This window comes from Sapajus apella, unplaced genomic scaffold (genome assembly GCF_009761245.1).
Source record: "Sapajus apella isolate SASKATOON/1434 unplaced genomic scaffold, GSC_monkey_1.0 scaffold19, whole genome shotgun sequence".
NCBI lineage: Eukaryota > Metazoa > Chordata > Mammalia > Primates > Cebidae > Sapajus > Sapajus apella.
In genome coordinates, this window is record NW_022436959.1 from 490644 (window position 1) to 511652 (window position 21009).

The window sequence follows — 21009 nt, forward strand, 5'->3', positions numbered from 1 at the left end:
TTCTTACAAAAGGTAGTGGTTCCAAGTAATGTTCTTTTCCTTGAGCAGGGCCATCCTATCTGCCACTGTACTAACATTATTTTGAGTCAAGTCTTGTTTGCAAGGCTGAGTGTACTTCTGGGTCTCCTTAGCCCCTCTGTACTTTCAGCTCTAGTCAATAGTCTTATCTTTGACCTCTTTTTCTGATGAATCTGGCCTGACTTCAAATCCTGGTCTTCTAAAACTGCTGACATCTTTGCTATATTTTTCAGATGTTTTAAGGCTTAAGATTTTAGTCTCCCATCCCCCAGAGCCCCAGAATTCATCAAAATATCTTTATGCATTGGTGAAGAATTTGAAATCTCAGCTCTGACTTTAAAAAGCTACTGTGGTAAAAGAAGTTGGTTTGAGCTTTTCTCTCCTCTGGAGTCAGGACCTCTTCACTAATTGCCTCAGCTGTGCTTCACTGTCTTCAAGCAAGCAACTTCTGTATTTTACTTTATTTGATTTCTTGAATTATTCCTGGTGGGAGCTCTATTCAGTTGATCAACCTTTCATTCCCTGAAGATGCAGAAGCTAATGCAATTTTAAATGTTTCAGTAGTGCAATAAATTCTTATAGTCTTGAAATCAATTGAATGAGCAAGAGAAAGGTAACTTCCTCCCCAACATACAAAGATTAGGTCCCTAACTTTTATAAATTTATTTTATGATGTAAATATATTGTAGTATTGTTATTTGTACATTTTAAAGTGCATCATCTAATCCCTGCTTACAGCAGCCACACTCGGTAACATCTTACCTTCACTCAATGCCTCAAACTCTTTTTTGCCTTAGCACCAACACCTCTTCTCTTCCCTCCCCACCCACCTACTAATCCTTCAGGCCTCAAGTCTATTCTCAGTACTTTAGGGAACTTTCTCTGACTTCCACAATAGATAAGATCTACTTGGCCTTCCCTTTCAGAAGATAAGTCAGAGAATTCCTACACTACATGAGATCTACCTGACCTTCTCTTTTCTTCTCCTCTTAAGAGGAAAGAATCACCTCTACTAGGGCAATTGAATAGTCACTTGAGTAAATAGGTGCTGGCTGCTGGTATTGTCCCTCTTCCCCCAGGTTATAAGCTCCACGAGGACAAGGACTGTACACAGTTTTATTCTTTTCCACTCTTGTATCCATAGCAAAAGCCAAAACATAGAAGACAGTCTGTAAATACGAAGTGGAAGAGTAATTAAATATTCATAACATGTAGCTAAGAGAACAGTGCATTAGTTCAATTCTTGCTTCTGCTGCTGTTTGCAGTGTTACTGTGAACAAACTACTTAACCTCTCTAAGGCTCATTTATGTCATCTAAAATGTGGATAAGCTCTACCTACCTCATATAGTTATGAGACAAACTAGATTATTTATGCCAAATTAAAGCAATATACAACATAATAATATTGATTGATTGATTGATTAGTTGAGGCAGAGTCTTGCTTTGTTGCCCAGGCTGGAGTGCAGTGGCATGATCATGGCTCACTGCAGTCTCGATCTCCTATGCTCAAGTGATCTTCCCACCTAGCCTTCCCAGTAGCTAGGACTATAGGTGTGCACCATCACGCTGGCCTAATTTTTGGATTTTTTATAGAGAGAGGGTTTCACCCTGTTGTGCAGGCTGGTCTCAAACTCCTAGACTCAGGCAGTCCACCTGCCTTGACCCCCAAAATTTTGGGATTACAGACATGGGCCACCATACTCAGCCAATATTGATTAATTCATGAGATAAATACCCAACGTATGAAGTAGAAAAAATCTTCTAGGAATATTTTAAACATCATTTTTGGCTGCAAGATTTCTGCAAATGTCTGCTTTTCTGAGAGGGCTAGCAAGTTGGCAGTAACTGGAAAGGTAACTATCAGGGATGCTAATCCTACAATTCTTTTCTGTGGCTTTCCTCATCCATGTCTCTGCTCCATTTGTTGGGACAAGTCACCATGTGTTATGTTGGCATCACAGTTATTCCCAGGATCTGAGGTTTCTTCCTGTACCAAAACCTAGGACCCAAGCTGTTTATAGTAATATTCCTTGCCAGTCTGTGTGCTATAGAAAAGCACCAAAGCACATAGAGCCAAGTCCATGTCTTCCCAGCCCTGCCCCGACCCATCCAAGTACTCTATGTTACCTGTTCTTGACTTGTCACCTGATATCTGGTTTTGGTTCTCTTTCTTACCTGGCACACTGGCTTACTTCCCACCAGCTCGCTGGATCAGACTCAGCTCTCTTGATTGTTTCTCAGGCAAACCCGTCTGCCCGAGTTTAAAGCCTGATTTTCCCTTCTAGGAAATGCCCCTTCATGTTTCAGCTCTCCCATTTATTCTTGCTCCTTTCCTGTGACTACATCTCCACCTTAAGTTTTGGAATAACCTTCTCCAATCAGGAAGGGTTCATCCACATCTCAGGAGATTCTGCATGAAGCATTGCTGTGCCAACCCTCTCCTTATGCCCATCTAGCTCTTGTAAAGAGTTCTGCTCTGCTCCTTTGCTACAACCCTGTTACTGAGACTCCTTGGTGGTGCTGTTTACCTGCTCATTATCTTCATAACCTATTTATTGTCCCTATATTGTAACCTTGAGGGTCAAGTTCCATGATCCCACCTGCCTCTGATCACTTGTCCTGAGACTGAGTCCTGATAGGTTTTCCAGATGCTGCCTTTCATGTCGGCCTAAACCCAGCATGTTGCCAACTTCCAAATTTCTTTTTTATTGTGCTCTGCCACACTTAATCAGGATACTGTGCAAGATTTTCAGATGACCTGCCTCAAATTGCCAACTTCTCCATTCTGCCCCACGGACTGCAGCTAAAATAATCCTTCTCCTAAACCATGAACTCTCTCAATCTGCCTGCTGGGGGCACATGGGGGCACACTCTCGAAACTCATCACTCTGAAGGGGAAGGGCTCTGACTTTAACCTAGATAATAGATCGTTGCAAAAGTAATTGCCTTTTTTTTGCCATTACTTTAATAACAAAAAGAGAAAAATGTTGCAATGAGTCGAGATCGTACCACTGCACTCCAGCCTGGGTGATGGAGTGAGACACCATTTCAAAAAAAAGAGAGAGAGAGAAATGAAAGAAGAAGTTAGAAAGTTCTTTCTTCCTCGAGTTTGCATCTTTTAAAACAAAACTATCTTCCTCTTTAGTTTGCTTCTCTCTACAAGGCACTTGCTCTTTTACTGTTCCCTTGAAGACCACTTCATCTCATGTGATGAGCACCCTACTCCCAAGATGGCTCCCCGGCATCTAAAAGCCAAGCCAGAGCTAGGATGGGTCCAAAAGGAGGAAGACAATGAAGAAATAAAGGCTTTCAAGATTCACAAATAAAAAGTAAGGCCAGAAAGGGATTGGGGCACAATTTTTTCCTAGTGAGGAAAAAAGGTTGTATATTTTGTATAAGAAATGTTCCTTTGCATATGGGATACTATTCTAGGGATTGATGGGGATTTTTAATCATTTGACCTAAATTTTCTCTCTCCCTTTCTTTCAGAGTGACACCTCGCTCTCTCATGTGCATGACTTGCTTGGAGCCATGACTATATCCAGTGCCCGACCAGCAGAGCTGGACAATCACCTCCCCACCTATGCAGGTACACTGGGGATTGCTGCATATTCATAACAGCCTGTTCTCTAATCCCTGAGAAGAGATGGGTATGCAGGATCAATATCGTGATTTTATCAATATTATATTAAAGAACTGTATTCTCCAAATTGAAGATGATAGACTGGACAAAAAAATGTGGCACATATGCACCATGGAATACTATGCAGCCATAACAAACGATGAGTTCGTGTGCTTTGTAGAGACATGGATGAACCTAGAAACCATCATTCTCAGCAAACTAACACAAGAACAGAAAACTAAACACCGAATGTTTTCACTCATAGGCGGGTGATGAACAATGAGAACACTTGGGCACAGGAAAGGGAACAACACTCACAGGGCTAGGTCGGGGGGTGGAGGGGAGGGGAGGGGGGAGACAGTGGTGGGGGACAGGGAGGATGGGGACAGATAACACTGGGAGAAATGCCTGATGTAGGCTATGGTGTGGGGGGATGGAGACAGCAAACCACCATGGCATGTATGTACTTATGCAACAATCCTGCAGGATGCAGGACGTGCACATGTACCCCAGAGCCCAAATGCAATAAAAAAATAAATAAATAAATGAATAAATAAATCTGCAGGTAATTCTCATTCAAATTTTAATTTTAGCACTGTCATATTTATCCTCCAGGGAGTATGTCTTTGTACGGTGGTTTATTTCTATGGCAATTAATAACAACATCAATTCAACCAAAGTAAACATATTTGTTTGAACTTAGACTGTTAAATATTTCCTAGTCTATTAATTTATGTGTCTGTTAGAGTTGGATGCCCACAAAGAATGAAGGAAATTTCAAGCCTTTTTACAAAATGGAAAGCTCAAAGCTTAACAACCTTGAAAGGAAATGTCTTCATTGCTAAAAAATTAAGCACATACAAAAATGATAAATACTGCTCAGAAATACTTCCAATGCCTCACTTCAGAATAATAGCTTGCTATTTTGAACAGTCCCTGAGACTGTGGGAAAGCCAAGAGAATGTCTGAGAGACACAGTGAGCTGTGGAGCAGTAAGCCTGCCAGGTATGACACAGACAAGCCTGAGAGGCAAACACCATGGCCATGGCTGTGCCCTGGGGCCATGGAACAAGGCAGCCAGCACCCACAGTCACAACAGCAAGTGTAACTGATGGCTTTGACGTGTGTTATATACAGAACCTGCCACGTGTGGTCAAAACAAACACTTGCAGGTAAGAAATATGCAGGCTCTGAACAAATGAAAAGCTCTGTTTTCCTGGATGCCAACTTTAGATGATGTATGTTTTGATTTCTTAATATTCAGGTTCAGGCTTTGAAATTTATCCTGAGCTTTGGGACACAGACACTTTGAAGAGAAAACAACTGAAGCTTACAAAGTGCCCGGGATAGACTGAGACACACTTGTTATTAAGTGTGAAGAACCACCTCACACTTAATTTTATAGAAAAATATAGCATATACCCTAGCTCAGTATTTGGGACAGAGTAGGTGTCAAGTAGTTCTGTAATATTCAGTATATTCATGAAAGAAAGAAAGAGAGAGGGACATCAAGAAAGTGGGGGAGAAAAAGAGAGAGGAGAAAGGTGGAGAAAAACAAAGGAAAGGAATAGGAAAAAGAAAGGACAGAAGAAGATGAAGGGAAAACAGGAGAGTAGGGTCTGAGGGTCCCAGCCAGTGATGCTGGTGTCATAATCAGGCATTGAACTGACCATAATATTTTCCTGATTCAAATGTCTCAGTTATTCTCCCAGCTGATTGTCCAATATACTTTTGCAAAGGAATGCAGCTGATCCCAGGAAAATCTGAAAGAAGGTAAGAGAGAGGTAGTTTCTGTTTCCATGGAGACAATCCATTCCAGATACAAGAAGCCAGGGAAATTTTTAAAAACAACATTAACACGTTATTTGTTGATGCTATTTAGATATTTCACCTATGTAACTTTGTTGAGCTTTCTCTTTCCAAAACATTCCCCCATTCACACACTCTTGCACATCTTTGAGGTGTAAGCTCAGACTGAATTTTCTTTCAGGCCCTTCAACCCCACTGGGACATTCTCAGTTCTTTCTCAAAATGCTTTACAGGTGCCTCTCATTCCTTCCTTTGTTGTCTTATTAATTTCTCTGTTTTAAGTCTTTATTTTAGTCCTTTGTGGACTTGTTTTTAACTTTGAACTTCTTGCAAAACTAGTATAATTTTTTTAATAGTGGGCATGAGTTGTTAACTGAATGGGTGAAATAATGGTGAAAAAGTGCCTTGACTGGATTAAACATTTTTTGGATACAGCCACATTTGGATCCAGACCGACAACTGATGTCAGAATCCCAGAAATAAACTGCAGACCCAGAGCCAACCTTCTCAAGGGGACAAGGCTGCCTCTCTGCCTGGCTGCGGATCTCCTTGCCCACATGCGGATCCCCTCTTTACCTCTGCAATTCACCTTGGAAGGTCATCATGAAGCCTTGCCTCAGACTCTGATTTTCCCCTGCCCTCCTATCATGGCTATGCTTAAAATCCTTTGGTTCCTGTTAGAGAAAAGAATAAACTCTAAGTGCCTACCATGACATGTGAGCCCTTTGCAGGCTGGCCTCAGCTTCTGTTTCAAGGTACATCTCTCTAACCCACTTCCTTCAGCCTCATCCTATGACTCAGACTTACCTGCCATTCCTGGAATGTTCTCTATTATACCATCAGCTTGTTTCTTATTTCTCTAGGCCCCAAATGTACAGCTAAACAACTAGACTACAGTCCAAATGGCATCATCAATGATTTCAATTCTCTTTTAAAAAACTTTCCCTGGCCTCGCATTGTCGATGGGAGCTGTGGACACTGACATAGCTGGCCTGACATACCAGGCCAGGTCTTGCTGGTCTTTGTAGCTCTAAACAAGCCTCTCCCTTATCCTGGTGCACAAGGATTCTCCCATCCTGCCTGCATGATTCACTCAGGATTCCAGTCTGATCTCATCCCACATGCAAGAGAGCTCCTCAGATCTGCCTGAAGCTTGCCTAGTGGCTATTCCCTTGTATTTAAGCAATTCCTTCCCCAAAACCTTGCTCGCAGCCTTGCTCGGGCCTCGGTGGTTATTGTCCGTGGCCTGAGGACGACGTCAATGTCAGAAGTGTGATATGGAAGTGGTTTCTGTGGCTGTTTTATAAGTATCCTATGGTAAAGCCAACATCAGAGACCAGCCTGCAAAATGAGAGTCCTACACAATTTGTAGCACCCTACAAAATAACGTTAAATAATCCAAACACTCATTAGCATGTAGACTTTAGTCACCAGAGCCCCTTCCCTCATCATTTTAAAACAGACAAACAAGTATAACCTACTTTGGGATGTCTTACTTCATTGATTAATCAAATGGTATCACTCTAAGTGTCTATTTTCCAATAGGTTGCTAAGATTCTGAAATGAATAAAACACATTTCTGCATTTAAATCTGTTTGGAAGGAGAGAAAGAGGCACATCAATTATTTACAGAAACACCTACAGGTATGTGAAAAATGCTGCAAGAATTCAGAAAGAGCAGTAGTTATTTAAGATGTGCTGGAGGATGATGGCATCAAAATAAAATAAAAGATGCTTGAGTATAGATATGTAGCAATTACTGGATCGTGAAGGATGCATTGAAGTTCTGGATGTAGGGAGGAGGAAATAAAGCACTCCAGGGAAAGGGAAGATTCTGGGCGAAGGCTTGGATGCACATTCGCAGAATGACTAATAGTTTGCTGTGCTTGAAACATTTGACACATGAGGAGAATGTGGGTGAGAATCTAGATGAGGCTTGCCATACATATGGCATGTTGCCACTCTAAGGATTTTCCATTTTATTCTGAAAATTATGAGGGATGCATAGAATTTTAGAATACTAAATGACATCTCAATATTTCAGTTTTGAAAGCTTGTTTTGGCAACAGAATAAAGTGTTGGAGAAGGATTATTCAAGTTTAAACGTTATAAGGGTTGGAGCGAGTTGGCACCCACCTAGGAGAGTGTGTCCCCAAATCAAACAGAAATTGAAGAGTCTGTGCTTGGAAAAGGAAAGTACATGCTTCAGGTACCTCCATCCACAATGGGTGACATCTTCATATCACATTCAGTGGTAAGAAGACAAGGAATAGTCACTGAACATTTTAGGAAAGCTAATGCCACATTAGATGGATAACAAATTTCCCAGACCAAAGAACTAACAGACGCATTGGTTTGCTAAGAGGGCAAAGTGGAAAAAATGAACTTTATATGTGCTCAGAGAGAAGAGAGTGGTGTGAAATAAGACTCAGACTTGTTATTTTAATTAAAATGTACCAAACCACATAATCAGTGAGCTTGTAAGAAGGTTGAGAAGACTCCCACAGATAGAACCAAAAAAGGCCAAGAGAAGGAAGTTTTAAAAGAAAAGCTAAGAAGAACCTAGAACAAAACTATTAATAGAAGTTCCAACATCATCTGGAGACAGCAAAAGAAAATGAAATGCTCAGATAAATAATTAAAGGACATTTTCTATACATACAAAAGATAAAATATTTATGTTGAAAGGTCCCACCCAGTGCTGAGTCAAACTACTAGAAAAGACTCACATTTAAAACACATAAAAATGGAATTTCAAATCACAAAGAACAAATTCACATATCCACTGCTATGTCTAATAAATATCTCAAACTTAGTATATCATAAGCTGAATTCCTGTGCCCCAGATATACACATAAACTTCTTCCTTGCGAAGTCCTCACAGTTTCACTAGTAATACTAACTCTATTTTCTACTTGCATAAGTGAAAATCCTTACAGTTATCCTTAATTCCTTTTTCTCCCCTAATTCACCTCCATTCCTTCAGCAAATTCTATCCCCTGTCTCTCATATTAGTCCACATACAATCCCTGGACCAGAATTATTCTATAAAGTCTTTTTTTAAATAAAGATATTACTGGTGCAATTGACCAAATATTAACACAGTCTGCAGATTTAATAATAGAATCGCATCCATGTTATTTTCCTGATCTTACGCATTGTATGTGGTTGATTTTGACCATGGTAGTGGTTGTATGTGTTCTTATAAAATATACACTGCATACTATATGGCTAAAGGTAGCATGCTTTCAATTTGTTCTCAAATAGATCCTAAAAAATTACAGTATGTATCTACAAAAAGAGAAAAGCCAATGTGGAAAAGATTACAATCTGGGAATCTGGGTGAAGGTTATATTGGAGCACTTTATGTCACCCTTATAACATTGTGAATGTTTTGTGTAAAAGTATTTCTAAATTTAAAAATTATGAAATTTACATAAAATAAACATAGAGTTGGTCGACTCTTCATTGCCTACATTGCTACAACTGGAATTCAGCCACATTATCTCGCAGTGAGATTATTACAACAAGCCCACAAATTCTCCTGTCTTTTATTCCTGTCTCCCCTATTCCCAACTCAGCAACTAGAGTAACCTTTCAGAATGTACATTACAAGATGTCATTCTTCTTATCCCAGTCCTCCAATGGCTTCTCACCCTCCTCAGAGTCAAATCAAGATTTGGAAATGGTCTGGAAGGCCTTATGGGGTGTAAGCCCTCCTCCCCGCTCTGCGTTTTGATCTTACCTCCTGCAGTTTTCCCCATCATTGATATTCGCCAACTAAACATCTTGACTCCTTGCTTTTCCTCAAACATCTCTGCCATGCCCCCATCTTAGGGCCTTTGCACATGAAATTCTTTCCTCTGATATCTGCACCACTTGTTCCCACAACTCCTTCATGTCTCTGGCCACAGGTCACTTCAGTGATTCCTTTCCTGTCTTCGTATCTAAAACGTTGACTCTCAGCCACTCCCCATTGCCAATGCCATGGCTCTCCATAACCTACGTCCATGACAGACCATGTGCTGTGCTTGTTTATTTACCTTCTTGTTCCCTCCACTACAAGGCAAGCAACTGGAGGTCATAGGAATTCCGCCTTACATTTTTACCTCCAGCATCTGGAATAGAGTCCTGGAAATGATAACTTCTCATTGAACAATTGTTAAATGAATGAAACCAGACATCCTAAAAGTTATCACAGAGGGAAAAAAGGCACCAGATGATCTCTAAAGGAATCACAAACAAATTGACATCAGACTTTTGACATCTTGAATGCTCTAAAAACATCTGAATGGTTTTGAAAGATTATTTTGTATTTAGAATTCTGCTTCCAACCAAACTAGCATTCAAGAGAGAGAAGAAGAAAGGCATTTTCTCAGACACAAACATTCAGAAACTTGACCCCTCTCTGACCATCTCTGAATTATTAATGTATATTCTACCAAAATGAAAAAGGAGCCTAAAAGAGTAAAATACAGAACACCAAGAATGTAGTAGCAAGCCAAAATGCAGTTAAACACATTTTAAATCTAATATGCTAATGACAACACAAAATTAAAATGCCCATTGGTTTCCACATGGTGGGAGTGAGGGAAATAAAAGAGAGAACTTGTATGTGAAGATTTTAGGGTTTTTTTAATTTATTTTTTTTTCTGGTGGTGAGGAGGTTAATGGTACTTTTTAATGTAGAGAAACAAAAAAAAAAGAGTATAAATTACTGATAAAAATTTAAGAGCAATCAATTAGTGAACAAAAGTTCCATATATGGCTTACAAATTATGAGAAGGAAAAATGGAGCACAATAATAGTAGCAATCAGAGGCAGGAAGGAAAAATAAACAGAAAACCAACAGGTTAATAGTCACATTTTAAAATAAAAGAATGAAAAGTGCAGATATCTGAAATCATACAAATTATCATTTGTTCCTTCTTCCTCCTACAAAATGGAGAAATTTTGCCTATCACTCTGTGACTATACTTAAAACCACTGAATTGTGATTCACTAACCGTAAAGTCATCCTTGAAAAAAAATGACTTTTATGGTTGGTGAATTTATCTCAGTAAAGCCATTGTGCAAAAAATGAGAGAAAGAAATTGTGTCTGAACTGAGCCTTGGTGATGAGGGAGGAGCAGGAGAAATCTTAACAGAGAATCAATGCTGCTGATGACTACCTTCATTCATTCATGTCAGGGGCAGAGCAGGAAGCTCTCCTGATTAGAGGGGTCGGTGGATGTTGTGCCAGGAACCAGGAGCCCTGGGTGCCTCACTCTGCTCAAGATCACAGGCCTGATCCCTCTGATGTGGCTGCTCATTCCTCCTTGCTCCCCACTCCATCCCTGGCGTCACTTCTTTCTGCTGTACTTTGAACAGATGGGACTGCAGATTCATCTTCTTGACCATTCAGTAGAAGGAACTAGCCCTACCCAAGCCGTGTTGTTCATAGCACAGATCACTGCGGTCTTACTTTTTCTTTGTCATTCTCTATATTCACCCCTGCTTCAAAGAAGGAAAGATCCATGAGAGTTGCCATGATATCTCCATCTCTAGGACAGGAGGAGCTCTTGGACCAGTAATCCGAAGACAAAATCACAAATTCTTAGTGTCAGAGTAAAACCTAGAGATTACAGCATCCAGTGCATTCATTAAACTGAGGAAGACACCAAGGCCCTCACAGGGACCTTTGAAAGCTAGCAGGGCTCATCACTGGCTAAATTCAAGGTCCTATGTCTTAGTCCAGGACTATTCCTATGACACAGCACGGCTACAGGCGGACTCCACAGGCCCAGAGAGACAAAAGGCAGCTTCTAATCAACAGAACTATGCTTTAAGCCCAGCCCCACAGGCCTCACCTCAAGGGTACCAGTTGGGAGCCAGGATGGATGTCCAGCCCCAGCTAGAACGGGCAGCACAGGTTGTTCTGAGAAAAGGTTGTCAGCAGACAAATGGTTTCCCTGCCTTTGAGCTCTGCTTATAAGGAATTATAGTTTGTTGTGTTTGCAGAAAACAAACAGGAACAGTCTCTTTAATTACTCGCTCAGGGAAACTCAAGCAGCAGTTCATTCAAAATATACTGAGAAAAAACTCAGAGATGGCAGCTCCCATATTAAGGACCAACTCAGTATATCTAAAAAACAAAAAACAAAGAGTCTATCTGAAAATATCTGAAGCAGTGTGAGAAACAACAAAAAAGAAATATCAACTCTAAAGAAGTCCATTGGAGAGGATTATATGCCTGAGAAACATAAAAATTGCCCCCTGCTTTGTTCATATTCAAACTCTCAGAGTCCTCTTCCTCTGTACATCCTATTTCTGAAGTTTGAAAGGCATCCCTCTGGTTTTCTATGTTTTCTTTAACAGTAAAAAAATAACAAAACACATTTTTTAGACAGTTTCAAGTAAATTTAAATCTGCAACGTCACTCATCAGAGACATCAGTTTCAACCAAAGAGCAGGCGTTTGGATTCGAGCTATCTCTTCTCTCCTCACTTGAGGAATTCACCATTGCTGCTGACTCTCTAGCAGGTGAGGATGCAAGTTCTGGTTACCTACAAGGGAAGTGGGAGCTGAAGCTCAGAGGCTTTGTGTCTGTATAGAATGAGCCACATTGCTCTGCAAGGCACCCAGGGCACCCCTGCTGCCACCCACATTCTTCAAAATAAAGAACTGTCAGTGAGTTCTTTCCATTCCTAGAGAGAGCTTTGCACAGATCCATAGGTCTGCAGACAGTAAAATACGCTTTGAATTCTGATCTTTGTGAATGTCCTTCTCCTTGCGGGAAATTTTGCTTCAAAGAAATCTTTCATTGGCCAGGGACTGTGCTTTATTCTCAGAAAATGTCAAATCTGGGGGACTGTGTTCCGAGATTTTTTTTTTTTTTTTTTTTTTTTTTAGACAGAGTCTTGTTCTGCCACCAGGCGCCAGGCTGGAGTGCAGTGGTACGATCTTGGCTCACTGCAACCTCTGCCTCCCAGGTTCAAGCAATTCTCCTGCCTTGGCTTCCCAAGTAGCTGGGATTACAGGCACCTGCCACCATGCCTGGCTAATTTTTGTATTTTTAGTAGAGATGGAGTTTCACCACGTTGGCGGGGCTGGTCTCGAATTCCTGACCTCAAGTTATCCGCCTGCCTTGGCCTCCCAAAGTGCTGAGATTACAGGCGTGAGCCACTGCGCCTGGCCATTTTTTTTTTAAGAGAGGGAACCTCACTATAGTGTTGAGGCTGGTCTCAATCTCCTGGCCTCAAGTCATCTTCCTGCCACAACCTCCCGAGTAGCTGGGATTGCAGATGCCATCCCCTGTGCCCGACCCATTTCCGTGCACTCTCATTAAGTGGATGCCTCCAAAGTGATTTGACCAGCTTTTCAATGATGTTATGTTTCTAACCTATTGATGTTATAAATAACTCTAGGATAATCCATGTCCCTGCAAAGGACATAAACTCATCCTTTTTAATGGCTGCATATAATGGTGATCAATAAAAAATCAGGAGACAACAGATACTGGAGAGGATGTGGAGAAATAGGAACACTTTTACACTGTTGGTGGGAGTGTAAATTAGTACAACCATTGTGGAAGACAGTGTGGTGATTCCTCAAGATCTAGAAACAGAAATTCCATTTGACCCAGCAATCCCGTTACTAGGTATATAACCAAAGGATTATAAATCATTCTATTATAAACACACATGCACACATATGTTTATTGTGGCACAGTTCACAATAAAAAAGACTTGGAACCAACCCAAATGCCTATCAATGATTTTTTCTTTTTTCACAGAAAGGGACTTTTGTGAAAGCCAGCAGAAATGACCTTCTAACCCACATTTTCTCTAAACATTTTTTCTTGAATGAATCTTTCCTTCCTTTCTTCCTTCCTTCCTTCCTTTGAGACAGTCTCATTTTTTGCCCAAGCTGGAATGGAGTGGTTCAGTCATAGCTCAATGCAGCCTCAAACTCCTGGGATCAAGCAATCCTCCTGTCATAGCCTGTCAAGTACCAAGAGTAGCTAGGGCTACAGGCACATGCTACCGTGCTTGCTAATTTTTGTATTTTTTGTACAGATGGGGTCTTGCTATGTTGCCCAGGTGGCCTTGAACACCTGGCCTCAAGTGATCCTCTCACATCATCCTCCCAAAGCACTGGAATTGTTTAATTTCTTTATAGCACTTATGCAATGTCTAACTGAAAATCTACTTGTCAATTTGCATATGAATTGACCACTTTCCTCACTAGACTATAGTCTCCATGAGGGTGGTGAGAGGGACTATTCAGTTCATCACTAGCATGATACTAGGTACCTAGTAAACACTAAATACTTTGCTGAACATTTGCTGGATTTAGGGCTTCTAATCACCCTTACTAGTTATAAACTTTATAACAATTCTAACTTTCAATATAATTGACTTATTTCAACCCAGAGAGAAGAAGGAATACTTTGTAATGCTATGAGACCTGGGCATCCATTTCCTGGTACTTTTATCACACAATTCTACTTAACAATTATATTTATGAGAAATATAAACAATCATATTTAAGATACATGTTTTTGCCCAAGTGATGTATAAAGATTTTTCAGTAATCAAGGAGGGACACAGAGTAAAAGAAGAGTGGTCCTTCCCTCAAGTAGCTTGCAATTTAGTGAAGGAGACAGATCCATGTTGTAGAAATTCATGAAGGTAAAATAAGATAGTGCATCAGGGCATTGTGGTGAGAGAAGGAGCCAAACGAAACGGGGAGAAGAAGGAATCTGGAAAGGCTTCATGCAGGAAGCTACTTTTGAAGTGACACTTAAAAGTAGAAAGGATTTGGCATGCAGAGAGGGGGTGAGGGAAAGAAAGAGGGGGCAGAAAATGTGAGAGATGGAGCAGCATGAGCCACAAGAGACAGGCATTCATGTTGAAATGTTTGTTAATGAATACGGTAGTCTTTTCCATGATGGTCTGAAACACATCAATCAGCAAATACACAACCTTCATATAGGCTTTGACTGTCTAGTCCTTCTTTCTCAGAGCTGTCCTCAATCCTCTTAACCTTTGTGGGGAAGGGAGATTTCAGTAAGAAATATACTTCCAGTTCTCTTTCATTGGTTCACTTTTAGATCACCTACTTTAAATGTAGAAGAAAGAAGCTTAGCTTTCCTTTTCGTAGATTTGAAAACAGCTTTTCGTTGACTTCTAGCAAGGCTTCATGCATGTTTTCTGAACCTCATTCCCTCATAGTGTCTATTAGTTGTTTAGGATGTGAAGCAAATTTTCACCTTAGTAGAAGACACACATAATTAGCAAGGCCTATCCATCGTCAGATGCACCCATGGTTTGGACATGGGTTTATCATCTTTTGATCAGATCCATCACGGAAATTTGAGGCTCTTAGATAGAGAACCTCTCACCTAGCTTCCTTGGAAAGTTACATGGAGCTGAGTCCTAAAAATGCTCACAACACCCTCAGCCCCATGGCAGGCACTTTATCCAAATCCAGTCTGTAAAGAAAAACCCTCCCCTTAATATTTGGAAACAAGGAACTTGAGTTGAAAGCTCAGGTACTTTGTGTCTTCTTTGAGAGCAAAAGAGATATAAAGAAACAAGTATAGTTGACACTTTATTCAGAGATAGAAATTCTTAAGACGGAATCATATAAACTGACAGAAAATATACTTTGCAATACGCTGGTTTTCTGAACAGCTAACTCACCAAAGAATATAGAAGTTACCGTTTCAGCCAACAAGAAATGATACTTTTGTCCACATACTTCTGATTTTTTGACCACCCTTATTGGAAAAGCTGATCCCAAATAAAACAGTGAAATTGGGTAATTTTCGTTCTTTGGAGCGCTATATCTTCTGCTAAAGCCCTGCACATTACGTCTTCTTCTCATCCTTCTGTCTATCCTGTGCGCTAACAAGTCTTACTCTCCCTGTGTCCCAGTTTCTCTCAGCATCATATCACGCACAGCCAAAAAAATTCCTAAGTACCCCTTCTACCTCTAAGAAATCTTTCACCTCCTTTAAAAATTTTCCATTATTTCTACCCAAAAGTAATTCTCCTTCTCCCTGTAATAGGTAGTTGCCACCTTTATGTCACAGCATTTCAAGTTTTGATTACAGTTATTAATTTAGCCCCCTCCTTCTCCATAATAAGTTATAGGCAGCCAGGATGGGAACTATGTCTAATTCTTGTCAGTTTCCCCAACCGTTCTTAGCAAGAGTGCTCTCTAGATGCGTCTTTGAAAGAATGAATGATATTGTGGACAGTTGGTTTTGCCTGGCTCCCAGACTCCCATATCTACCTACCTTCCTCAAAGTCTGCCACTTCCATTTCAAGATCAATGTCGTTTTGAAAAGTTGACTCTGTCTCAACTCCAAGGATGGGATTCTTGACTTGGGCTATGTTAAACAGAGCAGTACATTTCACCCCTCCCTCACCCCTAATCACAATTACTAGTTCAGGCTGCACGTAAGACCGAAGATGGTTTAATCATAATGAATTTCAGGACTCGTTCCAGGAAGGGTGGCCAGAGGCAAATTCTCTTGTTTTAGGTAATGAAATGTGTGCATTGGAGGCCTACAAATGCCGTCACCATTTTATTAACATAACAGAAATCAATATTTAAACTAATATTCATCTCCATGCTAATACCTGCTGGCCACAGATTTTTAGGGATCTGGTAGAAGAATTGTGTTTTAATATGAAAGGAAACAAACAAAATGCCCTATTAAATTTTGAACCAATCAAAGCCTGCCAACAAAAAAGCTAAATTAGAGATCTATGCACATCAAAATGTGATTGTTTCTTCATCTCTAATATGGGATTAACATTGCAATAAACTATATAAGCACCCAGCATAAGACTGGACGCTGGATAATCACTCCATAAATATCACTTATTTCCTTTACTTTTCCTCCTCGTCTGTCTAAGGGGATTTTTTTCTTAAAGGAGAAAAAAACACTAAAATAGACTGGGCATAGTGGCTCACATCTGCAATCCCAGCACTTTGGGAGGCTGAGGTGGGAGGATTGCCAAAGGCCAGCAGTTCCAGACTGGACTGAGCACCATAGTGAGATCCTGTCTCTACAGAAATAAATTTTAAACAAGAATTAGACACGTGTGGTGGCTCACACCTTTAGTCCCAGATACTTAGGAGGCTGAGGCAGGAGAAGTTCTTGATCCTAAGGAGCTCAAGGCTGCAGTGTGCTATGATCGTGCCACTGCACTCCAGCCTGGCAATAGAGTGAGATCGTGTCTCCCCAAAACAATAAAATAATATAAATAATAAATAAAAAACTTTAAAACCACTAACATATATCAATAGCCAACACTTCTTGTTGTAACATGTTTGCAGAGTTAAGGATAAAGACAAATAATACCCAGAAAAGAAATGCCATTTTCTAACTTTTCATGAAGATAAAACTAACCCAAATCAGGACTCATTGGGTTCTGTGAAACTCCCAATGGTTGAGACACAGATGAATGGGAAGCCATTGCAAAGAACACAACAGCTTATTTCCTGTTTCCCCACCTCAGAGTAATTGCCATGGCATAACAGTGCTTGCTACACGAAGGGCATATGAAAACAGCATGAAGAAAAATAAACATAATTTTTTGGACCATATCTTTATAGTAAAACATTTTCATTGGAAAGTGGGGTCAACGGAAGGGAATAAATTTCAATTTGCTTTCTTCAAGTTATTTAGATACAAAATTAGTTTGACTTCTTTCTGGGCTATTCTTTAACTTAAATTGTCCAAGAAGTTAGGTAGCCATCCACTAGTAACAAGAGTCCCAAGTTATTCAAAAATCCTTTTGCAAACCCAATTCTCTAGAACCTGGTGGGTTTTACAACTGAATAGTAACTATCCGCTGCCATCTTATTTTTATGCTATTGGAATGTGAAGAACACCCATGCTATTATTTTCCGCAAACTCTTCCAGAACTGTATAAAGAAATATAATCCTTTGGAGTTCAAGTTCAGTGACTAGTTCTGGTAGCAAAATTGTAGACTACCACACCTTCAATTACCATGATTAAACATAGTAATTTAAATAACAGAGGAGAAAAATATATTGAATCTGCAGCCCAGTCCCTGTAAATCTCTCTACTTCAAAGTACTAGTCCCTGCAGTCTTGTACAGGATAATAGTAACACATGCTTTGCCATACTCACAGGCCCTCAAGAGAATAAAAAGAGATGGTACTAACACTTGCCAGCCAAACAGTCTTCACTGAATCTCAGAGAAAAATCTAAAATCTCAAGTACATGGTACAAAGAGGAGAGATTAAAAAAAAAAAAAAGATAAGAGGAAAATAGTAGAAAAACCATTGGCTTCAGACCCAAACCAAACTGTATAAATTCTGATGTTATTGCCATTTTATTCTTAAGAAATGTGTTTAATCTTCCTGATCTCAGTTTTGTTTATATAATGGGGATTACACAATCAATTCTGTAGTATTGTTGTAAGGGTTAAAGGAGATGCCAAAAAGATGTAAAGGATTTAGTGTCGATTCTTCCATTAGAAGATTCTGAATATGTGGCAACTAAAATTACACAGAATATTTGAGGAAAGAAATAATGTCTCAATCACTTAAACATACAACTGATGGGTATTTTGCAGAATGAACTGGAGGCTCTTTCACAGCAATTTTAAAGACAGGGTATATTTAAAGTGACAGAACAATTGCAGATATAGGGCCTGAGAATTTTAATTGAGTAATAGCATTCAGGGCAGGCAAGTACCGCTTTGGAAGCATGAGAAACACAGAAAAGAATAAAAAGAATCTATACAGCAGAAGAGCAAAAGAATTCTGAACAGTGCCTATCAGATTTGGATACGTTGACTAAAGTATTTTAACAATTTATTTATAGTAAAACATTATAAATTAACATCAGGTCAGGCACAGTGGCTCACATCTATAATTGCAGCACTTTGAGAGGCCAAGGTAGGACTGCTTGAGCCCAGGTGATTGAGACCAGACTGGGTAACATAGTGATATGTCTAAGAAAATAAAAAATAACAATAAAAAATTAGCATCAGGACCTAATGGTATTTTATCTAAATTTTCTTACATATATTTAACTTAACTGATGACACATGGTACATATTTGTGTTAGGGACACCATTTGCCCAATTCTTCATGCACTGCCTATATGCACATTCCCTGACATATAACTTTGCAGTTTCTCCCACTGTAGGTGCAGAATGTATTTCTGGCCCCCTTGATCCTGTGTTTGGCCAGGTGACTTGCTTTGGCCCATAGAACAAAGTGGAAGTCACAATGTGCTAGTTTCAGGCTCTGGCCTGAAGAGACAGTGTTTCCACACATTCCCCTGTGCCTCTATCATTACCATGAGAAAAACATGCTGGGCTAGTCCCTGGTTTTAGGAGGAAGATGAAGACACATGGAGCAAAGTGAAACCATCCAGGACAATCCAACTAGAGTCAACAGACACCAAACATGGAAGCAGGCCCAACTGAGCTCTGCAGAGCCACCGAACGCAGCCTAGACCAACTAGCTGACCCTTGGCCAATCACAGGTCCCTAAGGATAAATGATGGCTCTTTTGTGTTATTGAGTCTTGGGATAAGCTCATTAGGTGGGATTTTGCTGGCAATAGCTAACTAAATACAATGTTCTTCAGAGGCACCTTATTTATCTTGTTTTTAAAATTATTGTTCCCTTCTGCTCATGCATTGCCACCAGAGGTGCAAACAGTCTTCCATCTTTCAGGTATCAGGTTTGCTTAAAAACAAAAGGCCTTTGATTCATGACCTGGTGCTTCTGACCTGAGGTATACCTGGAGAAACAGAGGCAGGTGGTGTAAGGAGTAAATGGCAGTCTAACATCAATGGTCCAAACAAAAGCAATAGTAAGTAGGCAAAATTGATCACTTTATTAGCCTCCTTGTCTTTGTTTCTTTCATCCTCTTTACTACTTGACCCACCCAGCCCTCAGACATCCACACTCTGAGTCCCTTAATCCTTGGATCCTTCTCCCAATATATATATGCCACTGACTGAGGTAAGCCCAGGACATACGGAGGTGACTACATCACTGTTATTAAGGGGAACACAGGTGGGAATCTGATTACTGCTGTCTTGCTGTGTATCAAAGGCCAGCCAGTCCCTCAGTACCCTGGTGATACCCCCACTCCCTCTCCCCCTTGGGACTTGTCTCTAGGGCAGGTTCTGTCTCCTTGGGATCTGCCTTTTGGATTTTCAGATTTTCCTGTTAAGAAAGAGATGAGAAACTCAGATCTCCTGGGAAAGTTACAAAGCTTCTAGCAACTTTAAAATCCTTAAGGTACTTCTTGGACTTAGATTCCTGAATTATTATGAAAGAATGTGTCTCCCCTGACTTTGAGATATCTGTCATCTATTTTTACCATAAAGAGAAGACTGAGTTTTCTAAACCTTTGACACTTCTGGCTGCAACAAATTAAACCTGGAAGCCATTATTCGAGCCTCTCTTCTCTTTTCAAGTGTACTCTTTTGTCTGGAGTTTAACACTTGCATCTCTGAGATAACCTAGGTAGCTAGATCACTGCCTGTTCAAGAATGTCTAAACAGATCCAGTAGGAAGTACTCAGGGACAAGAGAGGGATACAGACAGAGATTGTGGGATTTCAGAGAAAGGTTGCCTCCAGTTAGGGGATTCACATAAAGATACCTGGCGGTGTTTGCAACAAGCTTACATTGAGATCAATGGCTTATATTTGTCTGAAGAGGCAGAATCTCTCTTAAGGACTTGATTTTTAAAATGAGGAGTTATCCCAAAGGAATGAACCTATGATGAAAAATTGACGACCCCCGGTAGATTTGGTGAGGCATTTCAGTCTTCTCTATCTGTCACATCAGGTAGGGAGCCAGCTGGTCAACCCACAATTCACCTGCTCCTGCCCCAGGACTTGATTTTTCCAGCACTTACCCCATGTAGCTCAAAGTGAGTTCATCTGTACTTCAGCAGGGCTGTAGCCAAGAAGATGCTCCCACTGGCTGTTTATTAGGCAACATGTAAATGGATTAGTGCCACTAAATCACAGGTGGGAATCTGATTGGCAGCATCAGCATCCCCAGGGCCCCACCCAGACCTATTGAATCAGTGTCTCTGGGATGAGGCTCAGCAACTGGGTTTTAAGAAGTCTTCCAGGTGATTTCTCGCCATATTAAATGTTGAGAGCCATTGATTTAGATCTTCTTGAGCAAGTTACCTTTCCAGCCTTAGTGCATCTCTCTACAAAATGAAGAGATCAACTAGAATGATTTCAGTAGACCCCTGTTGCTCTGTTAGTCTGTGATTTTGCTTTAAGTAATGTCAGTCACTCCCCTTGTTTTGTTTTATTTTCTTTCTGATTCATTGATGTTGCAAAGTATAAAGGAAGATTGGAAGATTTTAAAAGCCAGGTCACATGGTAAGCCATCCCCATTCCCATCCAGGATAACTTAAAACACTATTAGTTACAATAATCAAACTGAGTATTTAACTAAGCACATATAGAACTCTGATACTCAGGAGAGAAAAAACATTCTGTTACATAAATAAGTAAATAGCAATTAAAATTCTGTATGTAAAA

The 21009-nt window shown here is 40.2% G+C and overlaps 1 protein-coding gene across 3 annotated transcripts in view; it reads right to left on the reverse strand.

Annotated features, from left to right (window-relative positions):
• GPR141 (G protein-coupled receptor 141) overlaps positions 1 to 21009 on the reverse strand; it is a 49772-nt gene that overhangs the window by 5814 nt on the left and 22949 nt on the right. Inside the window, exon 2 of one of the 3 annotated variants that reach the window (XM_032286784.1) lies at positions 5312 to 5404. The exons of 1 other annotated variant lie outside the window; for it this stretch is intronic. The gene's annotated coding sequence lies outside the window, so the exon portion shown is untranslated. Of the gene's footprint in view, positions 1 to 5311; positions 5405 to 11484; positions 12375 to 21009 lie in introns of those variants that run through there. One more of the 3 variants, XM_032286782.1, reaches the window with a different exon arrangement.